Source organism: Polistes dominula, unplaced genomic scaffold, assembly GCF_049000335.1.
Source record: "Polistes dominula isolate Pdom_NZ unplaced genomic scaffold, Pdom_raw_medaka contig_79, whole genome shotgun sequence".
Classification (NCBI taxonomy): Eukaryota; Metazoa; Arthropoda; class Insecta; order Hymenoptera; family Vespidae; genus Polistes; species Polistes dominula.
In genome coordinates this window covers 2,505,286-2,523,651 of record NW_028300916.1, presented here as the reverse complement: position 1 = coordinate 2,523,651, position 18,366 = coordinate 2,505,286, and the positions used below count along the sequence as shown (strand labels likewise).

General features: G+C 30.6%; 1 protein-coding gene across 1 annotated transcript in view; it reads left to right on the top strand.

Moving 5' to 3' along the window:
* Nucleotides 1-2,675: 2,675 nt before the first annotated feature.
* Nucleotides 2,676-18,366, top strand: part of LOC107074501 (protein apterous) — a 52,602-nt gene continuing 36,911 nt past the window's right edge. The window contains exon 1 of the mRNA XM_015336001.2: nucleotides 2,676-4,089. The gene's annotated coding sequence lies outside the window, so the exon portion shown is untranslated. The remainder of the gene's footprint in view (nucleotides 4,090-18,366) is intronic.

The following is an 18,366-nucleotide window of genomic DNA, read 5'->3' as shown; positions in this document are numbered from 1 at the left end:
AAAAAGAAAAAGTGTAAACCGAACGGTTCTCAGTTGACGTATCTGAGAAAATGTCAATGGAAAGAATGTAAACGGAAAAGGAAGAATAGATCTTTCTGCGGGAACATTTGGAATGAGAGAAAGGTACCACCAGGTAGAAAGAATGAAACTAAAGAGAAAGAGAGAAAGAGAAAGAGATGCTGTTAAGTTGACGCGTGAATACTAAACACGCAGTATTGGCACAATGAAGAGCGGCGCCCCATGGGGTGAATTGAACCCCGCCTGTTGAGAAGCCCCTCCCCATGAGTGGGACTCGACGAAAAGTATGAAAGCAACGTCGTCGATCTTTTTCGAAGCTTTTGCGCGTTTCGAGACCAACCGCGATGAGAGTGCATGCTACCAACATGAACAGATCCAAACGTTTCAAATAATAATCGAACTACACTCGCCACCGAGTATTTTCCATCCCTTCCTTATATACCAATTTCTAAAACGTTTCTCGCACCCCCGTGGTTCAACGAACTATAATTTCTGGATCGATTTCGCGTTAGAAAGTTAACGAGGATCAAATCATACTACAGGATCGTCTTACCGATTTTTTGTCTCTTTTTTTTTTGTTTGTTTCGTTATACGCGGATTGGTTCTCACGATTCATTTTTCTTTTGGCGACCTCATCTTTTTAAATTGACAACGCAACTTAAGAAAGGGTGTTAAATATATAATTATTGTTAGGTTTATATTTTTGTTGGATTGAATTCGTTTTTGAAACCTTCTAAACTGTAGAGAAATATTTTTTATTTACAAATTTTATTAAATATAATAAATTATAAAATATATAAATTATTAATAATAATATTATTTTTAATATAATATAAATATATAAGTATATAAATTATAAATTATAAAAAATATCAAAATTTCCAAAGATGTTAAATAAAATGGTAACTTGTAGCTTTTAATTTTTCACATGCAACGTTAGTAAAGAAAAAAATAATTCAATATTGTTGACAATATTTTGGTAGGATAAGCGTGATCATTGGAACCAGGGGCATTGCAGTAAGACAACGAAGAAGAAGAAGAAGAAGAAGAAGACTCACTTGGTGGATTCATTTTGTCGACATGTTTTTCTGCATTCCAAGCTTGGTTCTCCCTGTAAACACTTGGTTTAATCGTACGAAGGAAATAAAATGATTGCTGCCGAAGGAAAGTAACAAAGGGCTCGCCGAGTCGTAAGGTCCTTACGTTGTCGTCGTCGGGTCAAACCAAAAGATCATCTCGAAGAGAGGATCACCTATGTATCCAAAAACGTCATCGTGCCAACCTCCGAATGTCAGGGAATTTCTTATTGACGCCCCCCCCCCCTCCCGCGTACGACACTTTCCGTCTTCGTTGCAACCAAACCGGTTCTTTTTTATGACGGAATATTGCCCTGTCGTTCGTTCCTTTTCAGCGGCTCTCAAACTCGATCTATTCTTTCCGTTTATCATCTTTTTTATCTTCAAACGATTATATGAAATATTGTTTTGATTTTTCTGACTTTTTGTTCGAAAAATATTTCATATTTTGGATGTTTTTTTTCGGTTGATTGTAGATACTACTGTTTTTGCTTTTTTCGTTATAATTATGCATAATCATAAATTGCATGTGAAATAGAAATAAATATATTTATTTGGTGAAAAATCTTGCACTCAAATAACACAATACACATAACTGAGCACAACACATACAACTAATTGAAATTTGATTAATTCGATTATCAAATGAGATAATTAAGATATTAACTAATTTACTGTTAAATATGAATAAGATATTAAATAAAGAATGAAAGGATATTTTAAGAACACGAAACACGCGAGATCGAACTAAGGTACGAGCCAAGTCTTTAGGAGTCCTTCGTAAAAGGAACAAATAAAAGATGCGAGACCATGGTCAGCTACCGTTCGTTTGAATCGGCTTCCAAATAAAACAAACACAAATTTTTAAAAGATAAAAAGCAAAGAAAGAGGAGGAACGTAGAAAGTGAAATAAAAGCTTTATAAATATGATTTTGCCATTTTCATCGTCACATTTGAAATAATATTATAATCGCAAGAATAGTAAAATTTCATATAGTTGGATAAATTCATTGCGTACGTGTAATATATTCGAAAGAAAATATGATTTACGAAGTATCTTATCTCAAATGAAATAGATCGATCGAAAAGTGTCATAGTAACATAAGATTGACTTACTTAAGATAATCCTTAAGTTCGAAAGATATATTTCAAAATACATCGTCTATTCTACTAACTGTGAAAACCGTTCTGGTTATTTTTTTAGGTAACAAAAAACTACCTGAAAACTTGTAGTTACTTTCTTAAAAAAATATTAAAAAATAAGAAAGAAAAGAAAAGAAAAGAATAATAATATATAGAAAATATCGGATGCTACGCCAATGGAGGGAATTGCAGTGAAGCCAAGAGGGTCTGTGAGGAAAGAGAAAGAGAGAAAAGAAAGAGAGAGAAAGAGAGAATGAATGACGGTATAAGGTTTAGGGGTGCGAAGGGTAAGAAGAGGGTTCTGTGTGTCGATAGGAGGAGCTTGTTGGTAGAGAATAGTTAGTGGTGGGGGTGATAAGTGGGCCGGCCTTCTTCAAATCGTGTCCGCCCCCACTCCGCTGTAATCCACTGTACTCGGCGTGGCCGTGAATATTGTGCCGATGAGTCGCAAGGCGGCGCTGTATTCGACTGAAAGCGGTCGCTTGTGTGCCGGTTCCCTCACTCCGCGTCGCGGCTTTCACGTCGGAAGACGACGGGCTCTCTCTCAACTTTAGAGACCGTGGTGTTTTAAAACTTTTTAAACGACGTACCAAAACCACAAAAGAGCTTCCCTGAACGAGACCGTATCGACACGAAATGAGATCATTCGTCGTCCTCTCATATTTTTCGCGAGACGAATCGCGTTCGTCCATCGTTGCGTCTATTTCATTTTCCCGTTTATTCGACGAACAGTGAGGATTTATAAGAGTGTGCGTCCAAACTTGTGATATGTAATCGTGTGCGACTACGAAATCATCATCTCTTTTCTACATTGTCATCGTTAATTCATCGTCACCGTTAATTCATCGTCATCGTTAAAAAGTGTTAAACCTAAATCTTACTTCGAAAGAGAAATAATTATAAAATAAGAGAAGAAAGAAAGAAAGAGAATTTCTTTTCTTTTCTATCGCAATAAAAAATGGTTTTCAATAAGAAGTCATCGTCATCATCGTCGTCGTCGTCTTCGTCGTGTTGATATTTATTTCGTTGGTATAGCATAGTATACGTGAAAAAGAAGTGAGAACGATATAACAAGTGGTGCGAACGATCATCAGTGCTTTTATTTCTTTTCTTTTTATCTAGTTTTTATATTTATTACATACGCGAACGTGTGATAATATTCGAAGATATTTTTTCTTTCCATCTATATCTTAAATCTATCTATTTATTTATTTATCTCTTTGTTTTCTTTACTTCTATTTCCCTCTCTATCTCTTTTTCGGTTTGTCGTTAAAAGGCAATAAGGGAAAAAGGGACCGGAGTGCTTTAAGATGTGCCCGTGAGGGCGCTGCTATATTAGCAGCATTCAATTATTTACAATAAAAGTAAACCGAGAATATAATAATAATAATTAAATATAAAAAAATTAATATATAATATGATGATCGATGAAGAGGACGTTTAAAAAGGCGTAAGAAGAAGAAGGGAGGGGGTGGTTAGACAGATAGTTTAGAAGGGTAGAGGGTTGTTGTGTGGTTTCGCGGCGAGAACGAGGAAGCTAGAAAGGAAGAGGAAGAAGAGGACGAGAACGAAGAGGAGAAGGAGGAGGAAGAGGAGGAGAAGGTGGTGGTGGAGGTGGAGGAGGAGTCCAAAGGTGGTAGTAGTGGTGGTGTTGGTGGTGGTGGTGGAAGAAGCAGCAGAGGAGAAGCCGCGTACCGGACGCCATCTCCGCGTTATCGGCAAGCGGATCCCCCGGGACACCCCCCAAGCAGCTTCGACGTCGCGCACCCTCGCTGGGAATTACCCCGAGACAGAAATCACCCTGATGGGAGTATATGAGGAGCGCGCCCCTCCTACCACCGGCATGCACTGGGTGAGTTTCATCCCCCTTTTTTCTCATTCAACCAACAACTATGGATGATGGAACATTTTTATTTTTTTTTATTTTCTTTCATACGTTTTCTATTCGACATCGTCTTATCCCCTCCCCCTTCTAAGCCCTCATTTTTTTTTTTATATGTCTTTTTATTCTTCTCGACGAATTTACACGTCTTTTTTCTATTTGATTTCTTATTGGTTAACGACAAAGATATCCGAGTAATTTAGCACCCTTTTTCTTTTATTTCGATCATTATATTCACCCGTATCGTGAGTGTTAAGAGAATCTTTGGTATTTGATTTGATTTTACGTTGGTGGATATGGTTTTTTTTTTATTTAGGATACGTCTTAATGTTTTAATTATCAGGTATGGCAATTAATTTTCTTATACCTTTATCATTTATAGAAATATATTTTTATTGAATACCGGTAATCAAGCATCGTTTTATTAGAATTGTTTTTTGTGATATTACACTAACTACTAGTAATATTCCCTAATAATAGTAATATACCTGGTAAAATTGTAATTTAATTATTTATCAAATAAGAAATTGTTTCGACAATTAAACATCTGTAAAATGAAAATTATAAAACCGTTTTTTGTTATTTTGCATTCGCATAAATTTGCAAACTTGAGTCATGTGATACGAGTAAAGAATATTTCTGAATTTTGAAGTATAGGGGTAAGTTCAAGTCGTGTTAACGTTCGAATCTTTCATCTTTATTGCAATGCAAAGAACAAAAATTCATATTTCCACTAGAAACTCCTAGATAAATTCATAACGAAGTTCGAATGAATGGTTTAATGACAATTGTTTATGGATTTTTCTTAAACTCGTAAGACTACCCTGTTAGACTCCGGTTTTTCCGTTAAAGGTATAAACAGCTCTTACTTTGGTTTATTCTACGTAACACTCTTCGTATTTCTCTCCTTTCGTGGTTAAACCTGTTAACCGGCTTCGTTCTCTATTTTAAAGTGAACGCGCGATTTACTTACAATTTAGTTATTTGTTTCTTAATACAAATACAAATCAAACAATTTAACATAAAAAGAAAAGAAAATAAAAAGGGATTTTGTTTTGCAAGAGGTGACAAATCAAAAAGAAAACAACACACTGTATAATGATTTTGATATCTAATGACGTTGAATGTTAAAATTTATAAATATATAAAATAAATGTACATATAAAATTTATATATATATATATATATATTTACAAATATTGGATTTTAAAAGAAAATATACTTCAAAAATTGCATATACTTTAAATAAAATAAAATATATAAAAAATATAAAAAAGAAAATAAATAGAAATTAATAGAAATACAAAATCAAATAAATAAATAAAATATACAAAAAAGGAAATGGAATATTCCTAATACTTTTGACTCCGTCATTAAGTATATATATATAGATATATATGTATATATATATCGTCGAATTCAAAGTGTTGTGTTCATGGATGAATCCAAGGCTTATCGGCAATGTAACGCCCGGTGATATATTCCCTGAGTGAACATGGCAAACGGGTTTCTCGGTTTCTTTTCTCGCGTCGTTGTAGATTGCGCGTCTTGTCGAGATTGGGAAGACGGGGAGTGGGAAGAAAGAAAAAAAACAAAACAAAAAATTAAAAGAATCAGGAAGAAAAAAGTAAGTAAATGATTAAAAAAAAAAAAAAATTCAGAAGAACATGACGAAAAGAAAGAGAAGGTGTTGGAAATGGGGTGCCATTTTATTCTATCGATTTTAGTCGAATCGAATGTATTCATTTTCATATTTTAAATGAACATTTATTTTTATTATTCTCGTCAAAGTTTAGGATAACATTTGAAAATACATATTTTAATTTGTAATAAAATTTAAATGTTTTGTGAATTACATGAATACAATTAGATTTGTAAATAGTTTTAATTTATAAAAAAATATATATATATATGCATTTAATTGCATAGAAATAGGTATAAATAATATTAGAATTAAACTAAATACAAAACAACAAGTAGTATTTAATAGAGAAAAAAAAACGATGACAGACACAAAGTTAAAAAGAAATACAGAAAACGAGAAGCAAAAACAAAAAATGGGAGATTGCGAAATGGACGACGACGACGACGACGGACGGTACGAAGTTCGGATCCGCCGGCAAGGTCAGAATTATACGTCGGGAATATCGTGACAAGCTCTGTAGTCCCTATCGTCATCAGCGAGATGTTCTTCTTCCTTCCTACGCTTCTTAGGTTTGCGCTTCAATGCGTTCCTCTTATTCGAACTCGTTTCGAATTCAAATCACCAAAGCTCAATGAACTCAAACTTCTCACACACGCGATTTTCTTTAACGATCATCGTCATTTCTTAACATCATCATTCGTCCAAATAATACTTTAACCAATGGTGTCAAACTCTCAATACATAAATCCCTAAACTACAAGATGATATTTCAAAAACATCGATGTGCCTTTTTTTTTGTTTTTTGCATGCTTAAAGTTTGCTTGGAAAAATTTGTTTAAATTAAATTACAATTCTATAATACACATATATTTATGTATATTTATAGTTGAATTATTTCCCTATTGCTAGTCTTAATAGCTTAATTATATATATATATATATATATGTTGTATAAATATATATAGATATGTGGATATAATATTCAAGAACCACCACATGTGGTTGAAATTCAAATTTCATCAATTAATTTAGGAAACCATAATATGTACAAATTGTATCTACATGTTTACACGTGCGTTAGTATTGTAGCAGTATATGAATTTGATATTATCGTTTTACATCCTTAGTATATTTATATATGAAACCAATCTTTATCTTATTGTTAGATTAAAGAAATGGAAAGAGAGAGAGAGAAAGAGAAAGAGAAAAGAGACCGGGTCATTCGTACAAATCGAACATCGAATGCCGAAGGATCGACTTTCGTTAATTGGCCGTACGTGGAACGTATATACGTACAGCTTGTAAACAAGCGTAATCGATTGTAGAGTGTCAGTCGTTAATCGAGTTGCATCGTTCCTTGTGATATTTTCCTGAAGTTCGACGAATGAAAGTATTCTTCGTAAGGTTGGGTGCATCGACCTTCGAATTCGTACAATACAAATTAACTTAACTAAAATTCAATCAAAACTATCACTTCAAATGATTACTTAAAATAATACAAAATTTATTTCATTTCAATATTTTATTTTTAACACATACATGCAGATGAATATCCTCTTTACTCCTAATTACCAAAAAATATGAGTAAAAGTTTATGTAATGTATTTTCTGAACAACTAATTCAAAGTTAATTGTAAAATATAATATTTGAAATGGTTATTTATAACAATTATACAAATTATAAATCTTCAATTCATTGCTAAAATAAAAATTTCGTTCGTCTTCTAAGTTAAAACAAAAATGAAACGAACAAAAATAGAAAAATAATCCCAAAATTGTTGTGGTTTCCTAACACACAAAATAAAAATACACTCCATGATAAGACCCCCTTAAAAATTATAAAAGTTAATAACATAATTGTTGGTAGAGATAATTTTAAAAATTTACACCAATGATATCGAGTTTGAATTTTTATCGATAAAGATAAACAAAATTTGAAAAATTTAGGTTGACCAAAAATGGTCAACAAGCATTTGCAAAAAGCATCAACAAAATTATATGAAATTGTTTCTTTATCATTCATCGCCAAAAGATAATATTGAAAGAAAAATTATTAAGGATAAGATGAGGAGGTCGAGGTTGATTTTAACTTTTGGATATATTCATGGGGTATCGTTCAAACATATCCTCACATACATACATACATTCGAGTCCGTTTTATTATAGCCCTGTCTCCAGACGAAATTAATTATCTACGAGGCGCAGAACCGGTAGAAAGGTTCCGTCACCCTTTTCGGCCTTCTCAAAGGTACGTTCGTCGATAAAAAGAATCACGTTCGTTTCTTTTTCATTTGATTCCTTTTTTTTTCATCTTCATTTTCATCTTCATCTTAATTTTCTTCATTCGTTCGTATTCACAAACCACCTTTCGGCAAAATCTTTAAACGAATTATCGAATGGAAAATACGACGATGGTGATGATGGTTGGTTGGTTGTACAGTTTTACTATGACGTCCGACGGACGGATGAAAAGTATGCAAAAAAGGGCTGATGGTTGAAGTTGAAACATTTTTACTTTCATTCGAATAGAATTATTTTTAATATTTTATCTATAAGCTCCTGTATCATTGTATTTGCATATCGATTATTCTCAAAGATCTCAAAGAATCATTAAACGTATCGAAAGAAGAAGAAGAAAAAAAAACCAAGATAAAAATGACGAAAATATTGATAAGAATCGCGTGGTGATGATTAATAAATTATCTATCTTTATTTTTGTTTTTCTTTTTTTTTTCTTTTTTGATATTACTTTAAGAATGATCATTTATTTGATAAGTTTTTTCAAATATTTATTATTATTAGAATACTTTTCAAATAGAAGTAATAGTAATAGTAAAAAAAAAAAGAAAAAGAAAAATCAAGAAGAACAAGATTAAGTTAACGAAGAAGAAGAAATAAAATAAAATAAAATAAAATAAAATAAAAAGATACCACCAAACGATTGAGATAAGAAAACTTGACCTCGTGTAGTCTTCTTACATCCGGCATAATGATGTCGAACGATTTATAAAAATAACTATATCGATGTCAGTGATTTTTGGTAACTTCCAATTAAATAATCGCACGCTTGTATATAGTTATATTGGCATAAGGGAATTTATCCCCCAAAAGCGATTGGAAAATTTCGTTAAATACACGCAAAGCACATATTATAAATGATAAAGTGATTATTGTATAGTAAACCGACGAGATAAGGACATCTTTCTCTTATTTTTATTTCTTTTTTTTTTTCATTTTCTTCTTTTTTTTCCTTTCCCTCCCTGTACCGACAGCGTGTCTGCCAGTGATAGCACAGAGTCCACCGAGTTTGTTTCAACCATAATTTATTACTCCTAGTTTTCTGTGTTTCTCATGTCTTTAACATACGATTGCTCATCCAACATTTTTTTTTTCTTCTTTTTTCTTCATACTGATCGATACTCGAATGATCATTTATGAATCACAAATCTATAGAAAGATATTATCACGAATTAATGCGTGATTTTTAATCGCGTTAATATGAATTTTGTAAATATGGTTACAGTGTTTCACAAAAGTTGTTTTATCAAGAGAACAGAATGTATTACATTTTCATATTGTAGTACAAATAATAAAATAATATATTTAAAATGTCTTACCAATCTTACAAAACAAATTAACTAGAATAATTTCTTTAATTACAAACAAATCATGTTTCTACTTCACTTATAATAGAAAAACAGGATTTACAGAAATACTTAATTAAATATTAATTAATATTAATAAATGTCTTATCGTACTCTTTACGTGTAAAATAATTATTTTTATGATTATACTTATAATAATTATTATTTATGATAACTTTCATAGATTTATTTTGTATTGAATTTTTCTAATAAATTATTAAATACAAATTTATATATATATGTATATATATATATTAGGAGTGAGTTTGTTCGAACGGGAAAGCAAGGAAGATCGAGAAGTTCGCAGAAATCTTAGAGTTGATGGTAGATGAAACTTTCAGATGAGGGGGTTGAAGAGAAAAGGAGGAAAACACTAATCTCTTGGGTCGGGTCGCGATTCTTGGCCTCCACGGCATGTGCCTATCCGAGACACTCCGTCGCTTTTAAAACATAAATACAATCATTATTTTCTCATTTTCTTATTTTCTTCTTCACTGTCTACAACTACGAAAATGCTGACAACATTAAATTCCAGAATTAAATGACTTTTACTTACTCTAACAGATAATAATTATGTTATTATTATTATTATTATTATTATTATTATTATTATTATTATTATTGAGAAGAAATATAAAAAGTAAAATATGTCTAATATATTTTAACGAGTATCTAACGATCCTGATTTCTTTTTTCTTTTTTTTTTTTTTTGGTTTCTTCTTTTTCTTATTATCATTATTATATAAAATTCGAAGAAACTTTGTTGTTGAATTTTCTCTTCGTTACGTTTCAATATTCGTCATAGTTTTTTTTAGAAGAAATTTGTTTTAAAATATATTTCTCCATTTTAATAATAGAAATTGTGATATATTTTGTTATTTTTATTTACTCTTAAGATTTAATTATTTCACGTGATAGAAAAATTTGTTAATAGTGTTTCAATAATACCTATTTAAAAAAAAATATCGTAATCATTCGTCATAGCTAATTTATTTCAAAATATATTTCTCAATTTGAAATAGTAACCGTGATATATTTAGTGTTTAATTTCTTATTTAATTTTCTCTTATTGTTAATTAAGATTTAATTATGTCACATTATAGAAAACAATTTTATTAATTTATCAAAACGTAGTTATTAATTTTTCACAAAAAAACTATTAAGAAATATCGTTTATTTTACTTTATCATTCTCAACAAATTTTAAAATAAAATAAATTACTTACATTTGATTGATCATTTTATTACTCGACTACGATTCAATTGTCTTGCATGAGATAATAATAATAAAATAAAAAAAATCCATTTTTCTAAAATGAATCGTTTGAATCATTTGTTATAGTTAGCTATCGGATATATTAGATTACCCATAAACGAAATTCCGTGTATTTTCGTGATCAAAACTAACTCCGTTTAGTTTCTCTTGGTTGCATCTCAATCATCATACGCGATAGCAAACAGCACAAGCAGCGGTGTAATAACGTACCGGATGTATGACAAGGGCAATAGCAACTGCAATTTTATTAACGACATCCAAGTACTACGAACAGTCAACGTTTTATACGATTATTTCCTATATTTTAGTGAAATTTATTGCACGTACTCTATTGGACAAACGTGCGCGAACTACAACAACGCGTTTTACGTATCCGGGACTAGCAAGTACCATTTTATGCGTTTACTTTTTTTCACGACAAATTTTCTGAACTATATGTTATAAAAGTAAAATTTAAAAAAAAAAATAAAATAAAATTTCAATAAAATGGGAAAGAAGAAAGAACGAAATGATTTGATATGATGAATTTGGCCGAGTGTATGTATATTCGGTAAAATTTCAAGAAGGAACGAACGAATCTTGTCGTTGAACTTAGCTTCGAATGTGCCTTTCACGGAAAAAGTATAGGCGGTATATGATAACCTTACGTCACGACCCACGAGATATATAACCGTGCTATCGCTCAAATCGTTACGATATTCATTTCTTATTTTTTTCACTTTTTTTTTCTTTTTGTGTTTTTTTTTTAATTTCATATTCCTTCATGAAAGTCCTCCACAAAACGTTTTCGTAGTAAATACTTTTATACCAAGAATTATAAGCCAAATTATTACTCTTCTGGGTAAGGGAATAATAAATATAATATAATAATAATAATAATTAAATATTATTGTAACACTAGGAATAAACAATTAAGTGTATTTGTTAATCGTGTGTATTTAATCATAATTTTTATTATTGTTCTTGTTCTTTTTTTCATAAATTGAATTGGGTATTTGGAAAAAGGGTTTGTGTGATATATCAAAGTTCAAATATTTTGATGTAATTTAAGAATGATCCATTAATTACATTAAATTTGAGTAATATTATTGAGTATATTGAGTAATAATTATATTATTATCCAATTATAATTATAATTTATAAATCTAATTTTAAATTAGATTAAAAATTTATATTTAATATAATTTATTAGTTTTATATATTTTTTTAGTTTATTATAATTTATATATTATTTTATAGTTTATTATATTTATTTAGCTATCTATAATAGATCTATAATAGATAACTAAATAAATATAATATTAAATATAAATAAATTTAGTTATATATATAGTTATTTCGTTATCTATAATTGTAATAAATGAATAAGTGTATTAAATTTCATTTTTTTACCTATACTTTTCATTTCTGCTTTAAAACAAAAATTTGTCAAATACCTTTCAAAATTATTTAATAAAAAAAAGAAACTAATATATCTTATAATCAAGTATTATATTTTTTTCTTTTTCAACCATATTGAATATAATCATAAAAATAGTTAAATATTATCCTAACACTTGAGAAATAGATACAAAAATGCAAGAACGTGATAGGTGGTGTGATATTCGATATTAAATCTCCTGAAATTGTGCGAAACAAAACAAAAGAAAAAGTGTCATGAATAATTCGTGAAAATTCGAGTATCTTCGTCAACACGATGAAACTGTAATATGTGTGTTTGCCAGAAGGTTTTCTTTGCTAGGAATATCACGGTGGAATATCTTTCGAGCACCTGACTCTATATCGTTGGAGTATTCATCATGCACCGTTGACATCGGTCGACTCAGTTACGATCCGATGACAAATATCGTGATTCTCTCTTTCCTCTTTTCCATTCCCCACCACCCGTTGATCACACCCCTCTTCTTCTTCTTCTTCTTTTTTTTCTTCTTTTTGGGGACCGTGATCTATCATCGCAAAATGCGGTTTTAACGATAACGAGATTCACCGTTATAATCCTACTCGAAATATATTCATATAATCATTGGAAACATTTCAATTCTCAAATCTGCTTTTTTTTTCTTCTTTTTTTTTTACTATCATTTTAGTTTAGTTTATTTTATTTTATTTTATTTTAATTTAATTTTAGTTTATTTTGAGTTATTTCATATTATTTTATTTTATATTATTTTAATTTATTTTATTTTTTTTTCACTATCATTTTGGTTTATTTTATTTAATTTTATTTAATTTCATATTACTATCATTTTAGTTTATTTTATTTTAATTTATTTGAATTTAATTTTGGTTCCCTTTAATTTTTTAAAAGGATTTCTTCTGAAGTAAAACCAAAGAAAAAAGAAATGGAATAATTCATCAAAATAATCATTTATCATTCAATTAGAATAATTTTTTTACGTTTGATTTTAAAATATAAGGCACGTTCGATACATTATTTCAATGCAATAGAAGAAAACAAAAATTTAATAATCCATTAGATAAATTCCGATAAATAAGAAAGAAAGAAAGAAAGAAAGAAAGAAAACAGAAACAAATGGCTGAACGTTTAAATATTCGCGTTTAATCTCGAGGATCGTTTTTGGCAAAGTCGTGTCCCCCCTGACGAAGGTTCGTCGTGTGACAAATGGCGAATGGGTTCCAATTTCGATCGTCTATCGATCATTATTCGATGTGGCGCGAAAAAAATGCTGTCGTCCGGTACGATCAAAATTTCTTCTTTATTTATTTCTATCATTCTTTCTTTATCAACTCCTTTAAATGCTTTTTTATCTCTTTTTGTACAATGAGTTTGTAGAGAATCGAGATAACGTTATCTTTGGTATTATCTCAACGAAGAAAATTTGATTCGATTTATCGACGACTCTCATATTTTCTTTTTCTTTTTTTTGGTTCTGTTCCATTCTGTTCCGTTTGACTATGAACAAAATTTCGTAAAGGGTTTCTTTTTTAACTGTGAATTTAAAATGAGGATTACGAGATGATCTTTTTCCTATTTTTTTTTTTTTTGTTTCCTTTTTAATTGGGACAAAATGGAATGAAATTTGCTACAAAATTGGACTCCCTTTTCAATTCACCGTCTACTAACCTTCTTCCTTGTTACTTTTTCCACTTTTTTCTACTTACTTGAAAATGTCTGATCTATTCGTATAAGATTTTTTTTCACGATCTTTATCCATAAGCTTGCCATAAAAAGAACCACCGCCATGCCACCACCATCATCGTCTTCCTCGTCGTCTTCGTCAGTATGCAAAAGTTAAGAAGAGAGTTTTAATTTCGCGTAAGGTAAAAAGTAAAAAGCCAAAAAAAAAAATAGAAAACGCGAGATTAAAGCTTCTAATAAAAGTAAGCTGTGTGTCTTTTAGTCTTTTGATCGATTTACGATAGCACTTGGTCAAAAGTTAGAAGAGAAAAAGTGCTTCCTTTACTTTACTTTACTTTACTTTACTTTACTTTACTTTACTTTACTTTACTTTACTTTACTTTACTTTACTTTACTTTAATTTTCATTTCAAGCTTCTCACGATTGAAATTTTCAAACAAAGTTAAGAAAAAATAAAATAACATAAAAAAAAAAAGAAAAAAACAGAGAGAAAGAGAAATGAACTAACATCGTTATCGATCATCCTCTCAAAGTAGAGTCAAAGAAAAGAGTTATAAAATAAAATAATAAAAAAAAGATAGAAGACTGGCCAGAGGTAGGCCAGGGTAGGGGAGAGGGGGAAGTTTAATGGAAGAGAGAACTAAAAATAAAAATAAATAAAAAAAAATAAAAATAAAATTCTGTTGGTGACACAGAACGTTGGTTAAATCTTTTCTTTTATTTTATCGAGATCGTAACGCTCTCATCCGGTCCTTTTGGTCCTTCCATTCCCCCCCTCCCCTCCCTCCCTTCCCCTCCACTCCCCTCCCCAGTCCCACCAAGAGGTGGGCTTCCCTTTCCATCCCTAAATTTTGTTTCTTTTCTGTTTCTCCTTCTGCTTCTTTTTCTTCTGTACGAAGAAGAAGAAGAAGAAGAAGAAGTTTGGGGAGTTAGGACGGTAGCTCTTGGTGGTCGAGCAAACCAGCAGCTCGGACATTTTCGAGAGAAAAGACCACTTTGCTCTTCTCCTTACTCTCTCTCTCTTTCTTTCTCTCTCTCTCTCTCTCTCTCTCTCTCTCTCTTTAGGTGACTTTTGCGGTCTCTCCGGGCACTCCGGGACCCAAGCTTGGTAGCCGTTCTGAGTGCAGATAGCGAAACGTTTATCGTTCCACCGTGGTGTTAACCGTCGCCCACGCATTTTTCCTCTCAACTCTTATTTTTTTTAGATTTTTGTGCATGTATATGTTTTCATACGTGTGTGTGTGTGTGTGTTTGTGTTTGTGAAAAAGAATAAGAGTGAAAACCATGAACGAGCTCGAACTCGGACTCTAGGCTGTTTATTGTTATCGCTTATCGTCGTTCTCGAGTAAGAAGGGAAGCTGATATATTCGTGAAACCACGCGGCCACGAACTAACACAAAATTCTATCTTTTTTCTCTCTTTATTTTATTTTATTTTATTTTTTTTTTTTTTTTTTTTGAATATTTCATGATCCTTTTCTTTTTGTCTTTTTACATCTCGCAAATCTGCAGTATTTTCCGTGTTTCAAATCATTCGAATTTTATTTAATATTTTTTTGATTGTTTCATCTAGAATAAATTATTTATATTCGACAATATATATATATATGTGTGTATATATATATTTTGTATTGTGATTTTAATTTATGTTAATTCAATTAGAGAATAATTTTGTATATAATATTATTTTATTTTCATTACTTACTAGTAGAAATATATTTATTTATTTTTTTTTTTTATTCAAATAGAAAAAAATTCTTTTTATATTAATCTAACGATAAAATTAATTTCATAAAGATATTTAAAGTAATTTAATTTGCATTGATAATAATGTAATGTAATAAGATCATCATATTATATAATATAATAAATAGATAATGTATATATGCTTAGTTGCTTAATTGAATTTAATATAATTAGAATTACATCGTATTCGTATTGAAGATAATTAAGAAATATTTCTCTTAGGAATACTTAAAAAAAATATAAAGAAAAAAAATCGAATGCTTTAATGTACGATCTTGTAATTGATTAATACAACTCTGGTTTGGTTGATTAAAGACTTTCGCGATTCCACTAAGGAGCTTCTTAGAAATCATAAGTTATCTCATAACGCGACAAAAGGAACGTAGTACCGTTCCAATTACATCGATTCGATTCGATCCGATCCCCTTGTGACTAAACCGTGGAAAATGACCATTGGTCGATAGAGGGATAAAAGAAATGAAATGAAGAAAAAAAAATTGAAAAAAGAAAAAATAAAGAAGAAGAAGAAAAAAAAAAAATTATGGAACGGTCAGACCCAGATTCAGACTTACAGAGTTGCTGTATGTGTTAACTGTGTTGGTAACTCGTTCAGAATGATCCGTCCTCTCTCGAGGTTTTGTCGTTAAAAGAGAAGGAACGTCGTAGTCGTCATAGTCGTCGTTGTCGTCAGTCCTTGAAGATCTCGAAAGTTATTCCGATCACGAATGGTTCTCCTAGGATAGCGAGAAAATTGACATTTCGAGCAAATTATTATTGAATTAATAGAAAAAAAGGGCTTTTAATGGAAACTTATGTTCTACTTACATTTACATTAGTTACAAATAAAAAAAAAATGTAATACGACAAAAAATTATCAAACCCAATGAAATGTGTATACTGTGACAATAATCTAAGTAAAAATATTTTTTAAATGATTTATTATATATAAAGATTATCTAGTTGGTTAAATAATTAAATTAAATAACATATTAATAATTATAACATAAAATTAAGTAAATTAACTAATGTTTAAATATATATAATATACATAGTATATAATTTATTTATTTATATTATAGATAATATTATATTAAATTATATATTATATTAATTTAAAATTAACTAAAATGTAAATTTATATGAACTCATTATACAGTTAACTATTACAATTACCACTATCAAAGAAGATCGATAGATAAAATCCATTTGTAAATTTTATAAGAATAAAAAACCATTTATAATGAATTGTGAGTATCTGGGATTCGTTATCGAATAATGGAGGAGGTTAGGTTACGTTCGACCAATAGGAAAAAGATCGTGGAGCTTGTACGGGCCCCCGTGAGTTTGCTTAGGACTGTAAGTAAGATCGGCCGACATTTCTGGCGACATTCTGTTGTAAGCCTTTTGGTTAGCTTCGGTTATATTGCGATTTCTTGTACGCTCGTTATTTACTTCACGTTTCGTGAAAATGAAAAAGGCGGAGTCTTGTGCAAGTATTGCCGCCGGTGAAAGTCTCGGCTCTCTTTTGCAGTCCGAGCACGGTCTCCTTGCCGCTTTGGGTCCACTCTCCGCGGATGGATAAGGATCTCTCGAACGAAGATCGATCGTCGTATGTAACTTTCGTGGGAAATTTATAAGATTTATCGAAGAGACCTACGGGACTTCTGTTTTTTCTTTTCTTTTCATTATTATTTGCCGAATAAACGAATAACGAATGGTAACGATGATAACGGTGACGATGAATCTACTTAACTTGTGTTTTTTATTATTCAAAGAATATAACGGCAAAATAATACTAAATTGATGTTACACATGTTGTAAGACAACATTTTGATCAAATGGAGCGTTTATCTTACTGATGGTCACAGGTGTATTTGTCATATTTAAATACACTAACTAATTTTCATTTAGTTTTTTATAATTGTAAAAGGTTCATACGCTCCGGTCATCAATGACCACCGTGGCAGTCAAAGTGTTAAACGAAAATTCGATGAAATAGTTTCAATCGTTCGTATTCAATTTCTTTTTACTTATACGAAAAAGCATTCATCGTCACGTTAATTTATCGTTAAATGATCCTAACGAAGAATCAATTGGAGGATGAGTGTGAATTTTGGGCGAATCTTTAATAAGTTTTGCTTGTTTCAAACGAGTAATGCAGAAAGTAACAAATCAAGTTCCCTCGCACGCTCGCCAACGAAGAGTTATTCCAGCAATCCTTATAAGCGCGCGTTCCAACGATTCCTTCGTTGACCCGACGCAATATTACATAAGAGAGAATGAATACCGGGGATCGTGTACCGAGTAGAGAAGTGCGCGTTACACCTTGTAAACTAATCCGAAGTAGGCGGTTTAGAATTTTCTTAAAGGCTCCCAAGTACTATTGCCCGTATTCGATTTAATATCTGGAATATATATTTACCAATTAAATCTACATCGTTATCTTCGACGACTAATTAAAAGGAAAAGATAACTGGGGTGACGGGAGAATAAATGGGAAACTTCTTTACTATATTTTATATTTTGTTCTGATTCCTTTTATTTTTTTTTAATGCATAAGGATACAAAATTTACTTAAAGAAAATATATATTTAAAAAAAACCATGTTGGTTTTTATATTGTAAATATTGCAAATATAAAACTTGATTTGTTATAGATAAATGCAACTTTGTCTTTATTTCAAAAGCCAACAATATCAAAGATCCAAACCCTATTAAAAACTTATTATATATATAATCAAAATATTTATAGATGCACGTTGTTATTATTTATTATTTATTTGGGGTAAAGGGGGAGGGGGTTAACTTCTTTGCTATACTTTGTTTTATTGATTCTTTTT